This window comes from Coffea arabica, chromosome 5c (genome assembly GCF_036785885.1).
Source record: "Coffea arabica cultivar ET-39 chromosome 5c, Coffea Arabica ET-39 HiFi, whole genome shotgun sequence".
Lineage (NCBI taxonomy): Eukaryota > Viridiplantae > Streptophyta > Magnoliopsida > Gentianales > Rubiaceae > Coffea > Coffea arabica.
The window spans coordinates 23,008,627-23,021,942 of NC_092319.1; positions in this window are offsets into that span (position 1 = coordinate 23,008,627).

Below are 13,316 nucleotides of genomic sequence, written 5' to 3' on the forward strand. Positions count from 1 at the left end.
GTTTGAATCGTCCGTTCTGACTGGCCATCCGTCTGAGGATGATAGGTCGTACTCAAATTGAGTTTCGTCCCCAAGATTTCTTGAAACTTTTGCCAAAACCGAGATACAAACCGTGGATCCCGATCGGAGACGATGCTCACAGGGACACCGTGCAGCAGCTATTTGCACATTGGGGTCTATTTGAGGTTCAGGATTGGGTCCACTAGAGGTTTCCCCCGTACCCGTAACCGGTGTGGGTTGTCTAGATCCGCGCCCACATCCCCGACCACTTCGTGTTCCTTCCATAGGTTTTTCTTGGTCTAGGCAAGAGTACTAAACCAAAGTAGTAACAAGACATATAAGTAACACGCAAAACTTTCACAATAACACATATTTATACATTTCAAACATGATCACAAGCACATATATACAAGCCAGACAAGATCAAGCCACACACATATATACAATCAGTCAAGTCAAGTACGGCCAAGGCACGTACGAACATAAACGATCCACCCGAGGATTGGCCTATCAAAAGAGATTTACACGTAGCTAACCCAACCCAAAACGGTTAGCTAAGGCTCTATCCCTATCCCTATGTACATACAAAAACCACCAACTATCCAAAAGATGCCTAAAGATCAAGGCATAGTCAGTCGCTGGGGTCTGGGACCCAGGCGACGGGGTGGACTCCTCCCCAGCCTCGGCCCCCGCACACGAGGCCTCATCGCTATCCTCCTCGAGCCCATCATCACACAGATTAAGGATCGCCTCAGCGTGACCCCTGACTTTGCGAGCTCGCTTGAGTTCGCACTCTCGTGCCTGCCTTAATTGGTCACATAGGTCATCAACTCTGTCCTCGACCTCGAGCACGTCATATTCTAGCTCTTTAATACGCGAGGCTTGCTTCTCGTTGGTCGCCCTAACCTGAGCCACCTCGGCCTCCAACTTGGCAACCCCAGCTTCCAGCTTAGCATTATCATCCGCTAGCTCCTCACGCTCCTTCGCCACCGCCAACACTAGAGTGTTCGGATAGGCGTAGTTGCTACGGCACTCACACTGTCGAAGGCGATTGGCCGGGCTCCAACGCACCACGACCCCCTTCTGCCTGATTTGGTACTTAATTGGCGGTAGCCCGCTACGTGGAAGATCTCCCGCTGGGCGGTCACTCGGGTCACCACTCGCGTCCATCCTATATCAAAGGAAGAAATAACATGAATAACCTTAAAAGCCATAAACAATAAAACCCTCAAGTCGAGCACTTCTATTACACCCAGGCTCATTCAAACCTAGCCTCTGATACCACCTGTGACAGCCCCACCTTCTCCTAAGGCGAACCAAAGAGGTTAGCGGACTGCCTGCCCAGCTCCCGGCAGGACTAACGGATCGGTTTACGTCGATCTGTTACGTTCCGGAACATACCATTGCGCGCAAACAAGTCAAAATCACAAAATAAAAAAAATGAAAATTCGAAGCCGAAGATGAATAGTGCATGACACGTCAGAATCCGGCCGGATTCCTGGCCGGATCCTGGCCAGAGAGCATCCAAATTTTTCCTTTTCCGTTTGAAAATCGCATTGATCCGCAATCCACCCAAGCATCCATTAAACATATATATACATTGGAATCCAACGTTTACAAGCCAAACGGCGTACCAAAATATTCAACTAGTTCATACATGTGCAAATAACCATTTACAACCCACCATTGGTGGGAAACAAAACACTTAGGGTTTTCACCCTCAAGGAGCTATTCAAAATACATTTACATGCTCAACTTGGCAATTGACTATCCAATCCATTTTCAAAAGTAATTATATCCCTGTAAGGAAAACAAATGGAATGGAGTGAGCTTAAGCTCAGTGAGTTACTACCTGTCGCGCCCCGTTTTTTTGATAAATAAAAATAAATGGTTTGAGAAAGATGTTTTTGATTCAATTGTGATTGGAAAATGATTTTTGTGAGTTGAAAAGACATGGGTCTCAATGGGACTTGGAAAGCGACGATTTGACCCAAAAAATAGTTTTAAAAAGGGTTTTGAAATGAAAAATTTGGAGTCGCCACTTGGTAATGATTTAAGGTGTACCAAGTCACCTAAAAATGAGTTTTAAAGTCAAGTAGTAATAAACCCTTTTTAAAACGACTCCTAGTCTACGTAAAACAAAGAAAAAGGTTCGGGAGTCACGTTTGACAAAGGGGAAGGCAAGGATAGACTCCAAGGCACCCCTTTGACCTAGCCAAGGCTAGTTGCGTGACTTAACCCTAACTTTCCTAACTTTCTACCCAGGGTATGTATTGCATGTTGGATTATGCCTATATGAATGCAGAAACGAATAAATGCAATCCTAAATTCTACGATGTCTCTTGTGAGGTTTTTTTTTGGTCCCAGACCACATGAATTGTGGCGGCCAATAAAGGGAAACCTCATAGAGGTCGATTAATGCAAATGAGGGTTCAAATTCAAGCGTGCAAGTGTGAAAGTGTATGAAAGATGCAAGAAATATAAGTGCAAGTGTGCGAATGTATAAAAAGGTGCATGTGTGAAATTGTATAAAATTCAAGTGTTTTTTGTGTGCAAGTGTGTGAAAATAGAATAATTGATATATAAGGTAAAGTGGAATTTCATTTGTGAGGTGAAAATGAGCACGTGATAGGAAAAATGTAGTGAGAAAGTATGGTTTTGAGAAATGTGAAAAAATGTGGTTAAAAGAGTATGTAGGTGATAAAAATGAAAGTATGACCCTAGAGGAATGCAACAAGTCGGGTACGGGGGTTGACTCCTAACTTTTCGACTTTGATTTTCCCTTTGATTAGAAGGCGAAACTAGCGTGCTAAGGCTATCGAGTAGCCATACTCGCTCGTTTCCCTTATCGGAAGGGGACACTCAAGCAAAATGAACCCTATAGCTAGTATGGGATGCAAAACCTAAAATGAGGGGAAAAGGGGTTCGAGGATCATGCCAAATGATAAAACTAAGGAAAATGCGTGATATGTGGTGAACAAGCAAATGATGTACTAACGAGGGAAAATCCCTAAGGGTCTAGCGTTGGACTAGCCCGTTCTATGAATTCCGACTAGCGTTGGACTAGTGGAAACGATAAAAGAAGCCACAACTAGCGTTGGACTAGTGTGGTGACGTATATTCATCCATTCCATTCATCCACACTATGGAAAGCAAGTAGACATGCCGAACACTCATAAACATATAGCACATAACACTTAGCATGCTCGACTAGATGCAAAAACCTAATAAAGCAAGTTAACACTTAACACGTAAGCATGCAACCAAGCTAATGAACCTATTACATTCACTAACTAAAACAAAAGGGGAAGGGGAAAATGGACCAAATTGCTCGCCACAGCCCTATCTATTACAAGCCAAGAGGTGTACACATACCCCATTAAAAGAATAACGTAATAAATAAAAAAAATGAAAAGTAAATGACATAAGTAAAAGGAATTAAAAAAAACTAGGAAAGCAAAGTAGACATGCAATTCACTTAGCACGTTGAGTCACATAGGAGAGACACAAAAAGGGATAGAAGAAATTATACCGCCCCCTTTGAATGATATCCAAATGAAAGAAAAATGGCTTCAAAACAATAAAAACGTCACGGCACCTCAAATAGTAAAGTATAACAAAGTCACCAAATCTCTCCTAATTGCAATTTGAATGAAATCAAACAATACATAGTTTCCAATAAAGAGGTCCACCAAGGACCCAAATGCATGCATTAATCAACCATTCAAAGTCAATTGAAACATTTTAGAAATTTTTGAAAGTCCAAAAGCAAGAAAAAGGCCAAAGCCAATTCATTTCAGAAAATTCAAGAAGATAGGCGAACGCAAGATCATTTAAACACAAGGTTCTTAAACTCTTGCATTAAGTACCACCTATACAAAAAATGATAACCAATGAAAATAAACAAGCAAAAATGAATTGAAACATTAATTCGGCCAAAGACTCCATTGTGAACGCTAATCAAACATTCAAGCCAAATCACACATTTTAAGGGAACTTCAAGGGTCCAGGGGCAAAGAAAGGTCAATGAGTGGTTTCACTTGCATTTTAGGATCTCAAAAGCAACCATTAATCAAACAATCAAAGCCCATTGAAACGTTTAAAAGCTTCAAAGGTCCCAAGAGATAATAAAAAGTCAAATAACAACCCAACTTGCATCCACCTTAGGACCTAAATGCAAAATCATGGAATGTAATTGGGCCATAATGCATTGCTGTAGAAATCTCAGGGGTCCAATTGAAGAAATTATTCTATTTGTTGGGTCATAGTAACATAAGGTGAAACCTGAGGGGTTCAAGGGTAATTTTCCTGAATTTTCATGCATGCAACGTAGAAAATTTCTACATTTTTGAAACTTTCTGCAACTATTTTACATTAAGCTCTAAACAACCGAGAATGAAACTGCTGCACTTTGCCTTCAAACTAACTTCATTCTTAGGTTCAAAAACACAACTTCAATTAGATATTTTCCAACCCAACATCACAACTTCAGGTTAAGCAACTAACCATACCACTACTATGATCCAAACAAACAAACAACTCAGAAAGATATCACACCCACTTTTGGGAAAACATGCATGCCACGGCAAGAAAAAAAAAACTTCAGCTTCCACAATGTTCCATTTTGCTACCAAATTTACAGCTTACCAAATTGCCTTCTTACTCCAAGCAACAAATTCAAAACAGTAAGATTACCCTATAGATTCTTCTAACATGAACAGTCAAAAACCGACATCGAAAGGACAAAGTGAGCTACTGCATATCAGCCAACAAAAACCACTAAGACAGGAATGCGTAAGAACAAGCGAAAACCAGCCATGAAGATAGAGAAAAACTCATTTCCATATTTACCCATTATCTCAACACCGAACCTAATGTGAAAGTAAAGAGAAAATGCATCCTAGAAATGGCAAGCAAACTCAGAAATTCAAGCAAATCCAGATTTTAGCAGCCTGCAATTCATTTTTGACATGGCCTATCTGTGACGCCCCGAAAAAAAAGAGTGTGAGAACCCGTAAAAACCCTAATATTTTCCTAGGGTTTTAGTTCCTTTAATTGCATAATTTTTGCATTTCTGGCTTAGAAATATTATCCGGGTGGATTTTATGAGCAATTATAGTTTTAAGATGATTTTTCTAGCATTGGTGAGTTTTTAGAAAATTAAGAATAAATATTGGACGTGGGACCCACTAGTGCGAAAAGTTCGGAAAAATTCGGCCAATAAGGTTAAGTTTCGGATACTGTTAAAAGTTTATCGGGTATTAAGAGATAAGTAGGGTGTGTGAAGTGATTGATGTGAGAGAGAAAAGAATGATAAGGATGCATTTAATAGAGTGACACATGTCACTTTCTTATTGGTTGAACTTTTAAGAATTACTATTCATTGTCTTGACTTATTTGACCAAGGGATTAAATATCCAAAATTCACCAAAAAATCACCATTTTTCTCTCCTTGTTGGCTGGCCACCTTGAGCAAGAAAGGAAGGAGATTTCTTCAATTTTCAAGCTTCTACTTGGTGCAAATCAACCAAAAACATTTGCTTCCATCCATTTCACTCCATAAAATTCTTCCTTCTAGAGCTAGTAAGTTGTTTGGTGAACTTTGTTTGAAGGTTTAAGGTGTCCAACATCCTCCTCTCTCTTGTTTCTTGGTAAGTGATGCTTCAACCTCTCCCCTATAGCTAATGATGGTTATTTTGTGCTTAATGGTGGCATGGGTGTTGAAATATATGATTTGTTTCTTGATTTGAGGAGTTTTGGAGAAGTTTTTATTTTATTGGGAATTTTTCTGGTTTAATATGAATGGGATGTTGTGGCCTTGTATGATGAATTGTAATGGTTGATAATGACTCTATGAGGTGTATTGGATAGGAAAATGCAATCAATTTTGGATTTGGTGTGAAAATTGAAAAGTTAGGGTTCTTAAATCCCAATTCTGTCCGGTTTTAGATCACTGGGTTAGAGGCCGAATTAGACTTTTCTCAAAACATGAAAGTTGTAGGTATTGATGTGATTGAGATGCCTGTAAAATTTCAGGTCATTTGGATTAATGTAGAATGAGTTATGACGAAATTACTGTAGCTGTTCTGCTTTGGACAGAATGCGAAAACTGCGATAGTAATTGGCCATTTTGACTGGAATTGGTTTGGATTTTGGAGTTAGTGTCTTCTGATTAAATGTAGCCGAGTCTCTTAGCTAACATATGCCTTTGGAATTTCGGCATTTGGACTTGTATGGACTGAGATATACCGATTACAGTTTTCTGTGTTTTGCAAACCTGTTTTGGTGATTCTGGTTTAGTATTTGGCATTTTTGACCTAGTTGGGCTAGGAACTGGATTTAGTGACCTTCTACATTGTTGTAGCCCTGTTTCATAGCTTCGAAACGGTGGGTCTTACACCCCCAACCGATAATTGTAGTGAGAGTTGTGCCATTACCGCATTATGACGTCAAAACTGTTTTTCTGGTTTTGAGCTTAACCTTCATTTCCGGACTTTTCCCTAGCTTGACTTGTCTTTGTACTACTTGGAGCTTGCTGAATGGATATTAGATGAACTTATTTGTGTGACTTTGGGACTGGCTGGAGTAATAATGAAGCCATGATGGCTGGAAAAGTTAGCAAATGTAGGGGAAGTGCTGTCCGAACTTTGAAGGGACTTGTTTGCATTGGGTTTGTGATCTAAGGCTTGGAGTTGAGCAAGGCAATGATACATGATGGATGGTTTCTGAGCCGTGGAGGTGAGTGACCCTAAACTGTTTCCAAAATTACTTATGAACCGTTTATTGCACTATTTACTTGATTGCATATCATGAGTGCTTGCATGTGGCCCATGACATGTTTTGGCTTAAATGAGTGCTTGGAATTCGTGTGCTGAACACCAACGTCTCCACCTCTGTGTACTGTTCATCTGGAGCAAATGGCTCCCCCACTGACTGTTTACTGTTTAAGGTTTGTTTGGAGCGTTGGGTGTTTAAGTACAACGATTTCGCTGGCTCATGAGAGCAATAAATGTACCTTTGATCTTGAAATCATGACATCACTGAAATGAACGACTGTGAAACTGAATTGATTACTGATTTTAATGGTTACTCGCTGAGCTTCTAACTCACCCCAAAAATGTTTTATTTCCCCCCCCCACAGGGTTCAAGGCGAAGGAAAGCTTGGAGTGCTTATTCACGTGACTGGATGGCTTATATCGTGTACAGTTTAAATTTGGATTTATTTTATGTACGAGTTGGGCTTGTATCAATATTTGGAATTGAAACGGATGTAAGTATACATCCCACGATTGGAATTAGTTTCCGCTGCATTTGTGATATGTAATTATTGGAGAATTTGATGTAATTTTGAGAGTTATATTGTAATATATTTGAGGATTGTAGTGAACGACTGAGTCCCGGCGAGAGCTGGGCAGGCGGCCCGCCGATACCCTCTGGTTCGCCTTAGGGGAAAGTGGGGCTGTCACACTATCAATAAGTATTCAACATAATTCAAACCTTTTCAGCCCCAAACATACAAACCTGACCCCCCCTTTATCATCAAATGTCGCCCAAACATGAAGATTCAAACAAAGACAATGGACAAAAATGCAGCAACCGTAAATCATTAAACTATAACCAATCCATTTTCAGGCTTCAAACAACTTGGGACTGATCGAAACTTTGCCCACCAAAACACATTTCAGCATAAAAGGCATAAACATCCACAAGAGATGAGAAATTTTACCCAAATGAAAAAGGTAATGTCGATAGCAGATGATTTGCTGCAAGACTCGTGCTTTTCCGATGAAGATCGAAGACGATAACAGCAGAGTTGGGTTCCTCCTCTTGCAGAGCTTGACGAAGAGGCCAGGCCAGTCGGATCTCACAATCACACTAGCATCCTTCACCAACGCTGCGGCCTTCTCTTTTCCTTACTCAACCAGTCGCCCACCAGATTCTACTCCACACTCTCAACCCGTCACTGCCACCCCAAGCTTCCTCTTTTTCCTCCGGTTTCCTTACTCAACCCAGCCATCCCAAACTCTCTAATCTCTCCTTCAAGCTTTTTCACTCTGATTTCCTCCCCCTTTTTCCAGGATTTCTTGCTGTCTTTCTATCTCTCACGCTCTTCCTCTCTCTTGCTCACTCCAAATTTTTCCAGTCGTCCTCTTCTCTCCCACTCTCTCTTTCTCCCTTCTCAGTTTTCCTTAGCCGTTCCACTCTCTCCCCCTTGCTCACCGAAAACTCCCCTCCTGCGGCTGTGGTTTCCTCTTGCCTTTTATATGGAACACAAGGCCACTAAACCCTCACCCCAATGGTGAGGATGAAGGCCTGTCCCCTCCCTTTCCATCCGGCCATCCGATGTCTATTGAGGTTGTCCTTTGCACGCTGCAAAAAATTGCAGCGTGCATGCTGCGGTTTTTTTTTTATTTTTAAAACAACTTGATAATTACAGAAATGATAAAATAAAAATATAAATAATAATAATAACAAAATTACACAAACTAGGTAATAATAATAATAACAAAACAAAAATAATTTTAAACAACAAACTAAACAAAAATGGCCATTTTTTAATTTTTCAATTTTTCATTTTTCATCATTTTCTTTTTCTCAAAATAACTTAATAAAAATAACTAAAGTGCCCAAAGATTGAATTTAAAGAAATAAACATATTTTTGTGAACAAATTTTCCTTTTTCTTTCTTTCCATTTTTCCAAGCCAACTAAAGCCTATATTTTTTTGATTTTTTTTCTTTTCCCTCTTTTTCTTTAATTTTCTCTTTTCTCTTCTTTTTATGATTTTTCATTTTCATTTTTCCTTCAAGAAAGCATTGAATAAAAACAAAAATGACTAAAACATATTTTTGATGTTTTCCTTTTCTTTTTTTTTTTTCTAAAAAACTCTATGCTAATCTTAAACTTAAAAGCTAAAACTAAAAACTAAAACTAAAAGTAAATAAGAATAAATAGCAAATGAAATAGGTCAACTTAAAGGGCGAAAATGAATAAAACTAAAATATCATAACAACTAATAGTGCAAAACACACAATAACGAACTAAAATGCAAGCAATCTAAAATGAAAATCATGAAATAGATGCTAAATAAAATTATTCAAAATTTGGTGTCTACAGTTTGCCCCTCTTTGTCTGAGTTTTGAAAAAACTTGAGACAAAGAAGTAGATACCAAATACTTACCTGTGTTATTGGGCTGCAAAAAATTTCAACGAACAGGAATTCTAACACGGGACTGACCCGAACATAAAATAAAACGGGACTGACCCGAACAGAAATTAAAAACGGGACTGACCCGAACAGAATTTAAACGGGACTGACCCGAACAGAATTTAAAACGGGACTGGTCCGAACAGAATTTAAACGGGACTGACCCGAACATGAATTGAAAATCAGATGAATTGAAGTGAGGTGGAGTGTTGGTGGGGATTGACCCATGTTTATTGGTGATGAGAATGAAAGAAGTGAAATGAAGTGTTAATGGGACTGACCCATGTTTGTCAGTGATGCAAATGAAATACTCACTAGTGGGACTGACCCACGGCTAGTGACTGTGAAAAGGAAATGCTCACTAGTGGGACTGACCCACGGCTAGTGGCAATGAAAATGAAACGTCTTGACAATCGGACAGTGGGATCAAACCCGAGCCTGCCGTGATGTGGACGGTCAGCGGGATAGAACCCGGTCCTGCCGAGGTAAGCGGTCAGCGGGATAAAACCCGGTCCTGCCGAGGTAAGCGGTATAAAACCCGGTCCTGCCGAAGTAAGCGGTCAGCGGTATAAAACCCGGTCCTGCCGAGGTAAGCGGTCAGCGGGATAAAACCCGGTCCTGCCGTGGTGAGCTTGATTTGATTTTGATTTTTGATTGATAATTTTTCTTTTCTTTTTGCTTTTATTTTTTACTTTTGAGAATCTTTCCAAAAAATTAATTTTGCCCCAAGTGTGATGCATTTTTTGCAAATTGAGCCCATAGTTGATTCTGTATCGCCATGTTGTTGCACCTTTTGATCAAATTCGCTTGCAACATTTTCAAATCTGCCCTTGTTCACCGGAGGACTCTTCCCGACATCAATTCCAGTGCGAGGTATGATTACTTTCATCTGTGCATGCAATTTTCCTGTGAAAGAGAAAAACAAAGAAATTGCCACCACCATTTGATCCGTTTTCCTCCGAGAATCGTGTAAACATGAGTTTTTCGATGCCCGTATCAACTTTTGCTGCGGCAGCCGATTGAGTTGGATTTCTTACCCTGAGGCTTTTCCGATTTTCAAACTGACCAGGTATGTGCTTTGCTATATTGTGAAGTCTGTATAGCTGGCTTGGCTGAATTTCAACTGTTCTCAAAAGATGACTGAATCCAAGCATACGTTTTGCAATAAACCACGGGGATTGTCATTCACCACAATTCAATGATAAAGAACGAGGTATGCAAGAAAATTCCCATGTCATGTAAAAATGAATATGCACAAGAATGCACACCTAACCATTTGTGCTTAATTTCTACAAAAAATGCCATGAATGCAAGTAATTTTGAAAAAACGAGTTGTCGCGCCCCATTTTTTGATAAATAAATAAAATGGTAAATTGATGTATTTTTTGATTCAATTTGTGATTGGAAAATGAATTGTGATTTAAAAGAAAAATGGGTCTAAATGGGGGTTTGAAAATGCGACGATTTGACCCAAAATTATAGTTTAAAAAGGGTTTTTGAAAAAATGGGAGTCGCCACTTGGTAATGAGTTAAGGTGTACCAAGTCACCTAAAAATGAATTTTTTAGGAAAAAGTTGTAAGAAACCCCTTTTAAACGACTCCTAGTCTACGTAAACCAATGAAAAAGGTTCGGGAGTCACATTTGACGAAAGGGAAGGCAAGGATAAAAATCCAAGGCACCCCTTCGACCTAGCCAAGGCTAGTTGCATGATTTAATCAAAGATTTTCTTGTTTTAACCAAAGAATTTATTACATTTGGATGCACTACATGAATGCAAAAGAAAGAAAAAATGCAAACCTAAATTCTAAAATGTCTCTTGTAAGGTTTTTGGTCCCAACCACATGAATTGTGGCGGCCAATAAAGGAAAACCTTATAGAGGTCGATTTATGCAAATGATAGCTAAAGTGTAAGTGTGCAAGTGTATAAAAAGATGCACGTGTGAAATTATATAAAAAAAATCCAAGTGTTTGTGTGCCAGTGTATGAAAAGGTGCATGTGTGAAATTGTATGAAAAATCCAAGTGTTTGTGTGCAAGTGTATGAAATATAGTGATAAGTGTATATAGATCGTAATTAAGTGCAATTTTGTGAAGTAGAAACCAAAATTGAACAATAAGGAAAGGAAAAGTAATGAGGAAAGGTGAATTGAAAAAGTGAGTAAGTGAAAAATTGAGAATGAATGAACCTAAAGGAATGCATCAGGTCGGGTATGGGAATGACTCCTAACTTTTTCGACTTCGATTTTCCCTTTGATTAGAAGGCAAAACTAGCGTGCTAAGGCTATCGAGTAGCCACACTCGCTCGTTTCCCTTATCGGAGGGGACACTTCAAGCAAATGTACCCTAACTAGCATGAAATGCAAGACCTAAAGTGAAGGGGAAAGGTTTAGAGGAGCATGCCAAATGATAAAACTAAGGAAAATTGCATGATATGTAGTGAACATGCAAATTATGCACGAATGAAAAGAAAGGAAAAAGCCTATTGGGTCTAGCGTTGGACTAGCCCATTCTATGAATTCCGACTAGCGTTGGACTAGTGGAAACGATAAAAGAAGCCACAACTAGCGTTGGACTAGTGTGGTGACGTACATTCATCCATTCCATGCATCCACACTATGGAAAGCAAGTAGACATACCAGATACTCATAAACACGTAGCACGTAACATTTAGCATGCCCGACTAGATGCAAGGCCCTAATAAAGCAAGTAACAAGTAACACATAGGCATGCAACCAAGCTAATGAACTTATTACATTCACTAACTAAAACAAAAGGGGAAGGGGAAAATGGACCAAATTGCTCGCCACAGCCCTATCTATTACAAGCCAAGAGGTGTACACATACCCCATTAAAAGAATAACTTAATGAAAACAAAAGGTAAATGACATAAGTAAAAGGAATTAAAGTAAAGCTAGGAAAGCAAAGTAGGCATGCAATTCACTTAACACGTTGGTTCACATAGGAGACACAAAAGGGATAAAAGAAAAGTTATACCTCCTTCGCGATGGTAATAAAATGAAGTAAAAATGGCTTCAAAACAATAAAAAGGTCAAGGTACCACTTTATTTAAGAAAAATTAAAAGAAATATGCAAAACAAAGCTTACTTGATCATAAAGTCCCTAAAGTCATGACTTAAGCGCAATTGAAACAAAGCACGGTAGTTAATTGAAGCAAACAAGCAATGAAGTTGCACAAATTAAAATTACCAAGGACCAAATTGATGAAATTATTTAATTGATTGGGCCCTAGCAGCATTAGTTGGAAGCCAAGGGGTCAATTTGCAATTTTTAGAAATTATTTCTTCATGCAAAGCATGCATACGAAGAAGATTTCTGCAATTTAAAACCTGCTGCAACTAGAATGTCGGCTGCGCTTTCATCTTCAACCACAAATTCCAGAAAACTAACTCAAGCTTTGAACAAACTCTCTCAAACCAATGACCAAACTTTGAATTAAACAACACAACACACAACTTGGATATTCAAACTAGTAAAACACAGCAAGAAATGATGCAAAATCAAACTGCAACAAGGTTTCAACAAGCATATGAAGCTTTCGGCAAAACCGAAGCTTTCTTTGCTTCTGTAATTTTCGAATGAAGATTTTCTGCAATTCGACACCTTGTCAAACCAGCTTTCAAACATAAACAAGTCCAAACACAAGGCTTTAAACTAGGCAGCAAACCATCATCCAATCCAACAGAAAAACTTAACAAGATCCAGTGCAAAAAAAAGAAATGAAATATGTTCAGCAAGTCGAAAAATCTGGAAGCATATGAAACTGATTTTGCAAGTTGAAATGTGTTTTCCAGCAAGTGCTTGGGCATGATTCGAACTTTTCCTTAAAACAAACACACAAACATCAACACCAAACCTTCCCTCTCATCCCTTCAGCACCCAAATGAAACAAGCAAAGGATATCTAAAACCAATTTCAAGAGCTGTTGCAGGACAAAAATTGCAGCACCAATGACAAGAAGAAAGAAAGGGATTTGCGGCAGCATGCATGTTTTAAGCACAACAGTTTTTCTTTTCCTCATTGATCACATATATCGTGCCAATGAATCTCAAGCTAGCAAAGATGCATGACTTAAATGTTTTACTACTGAA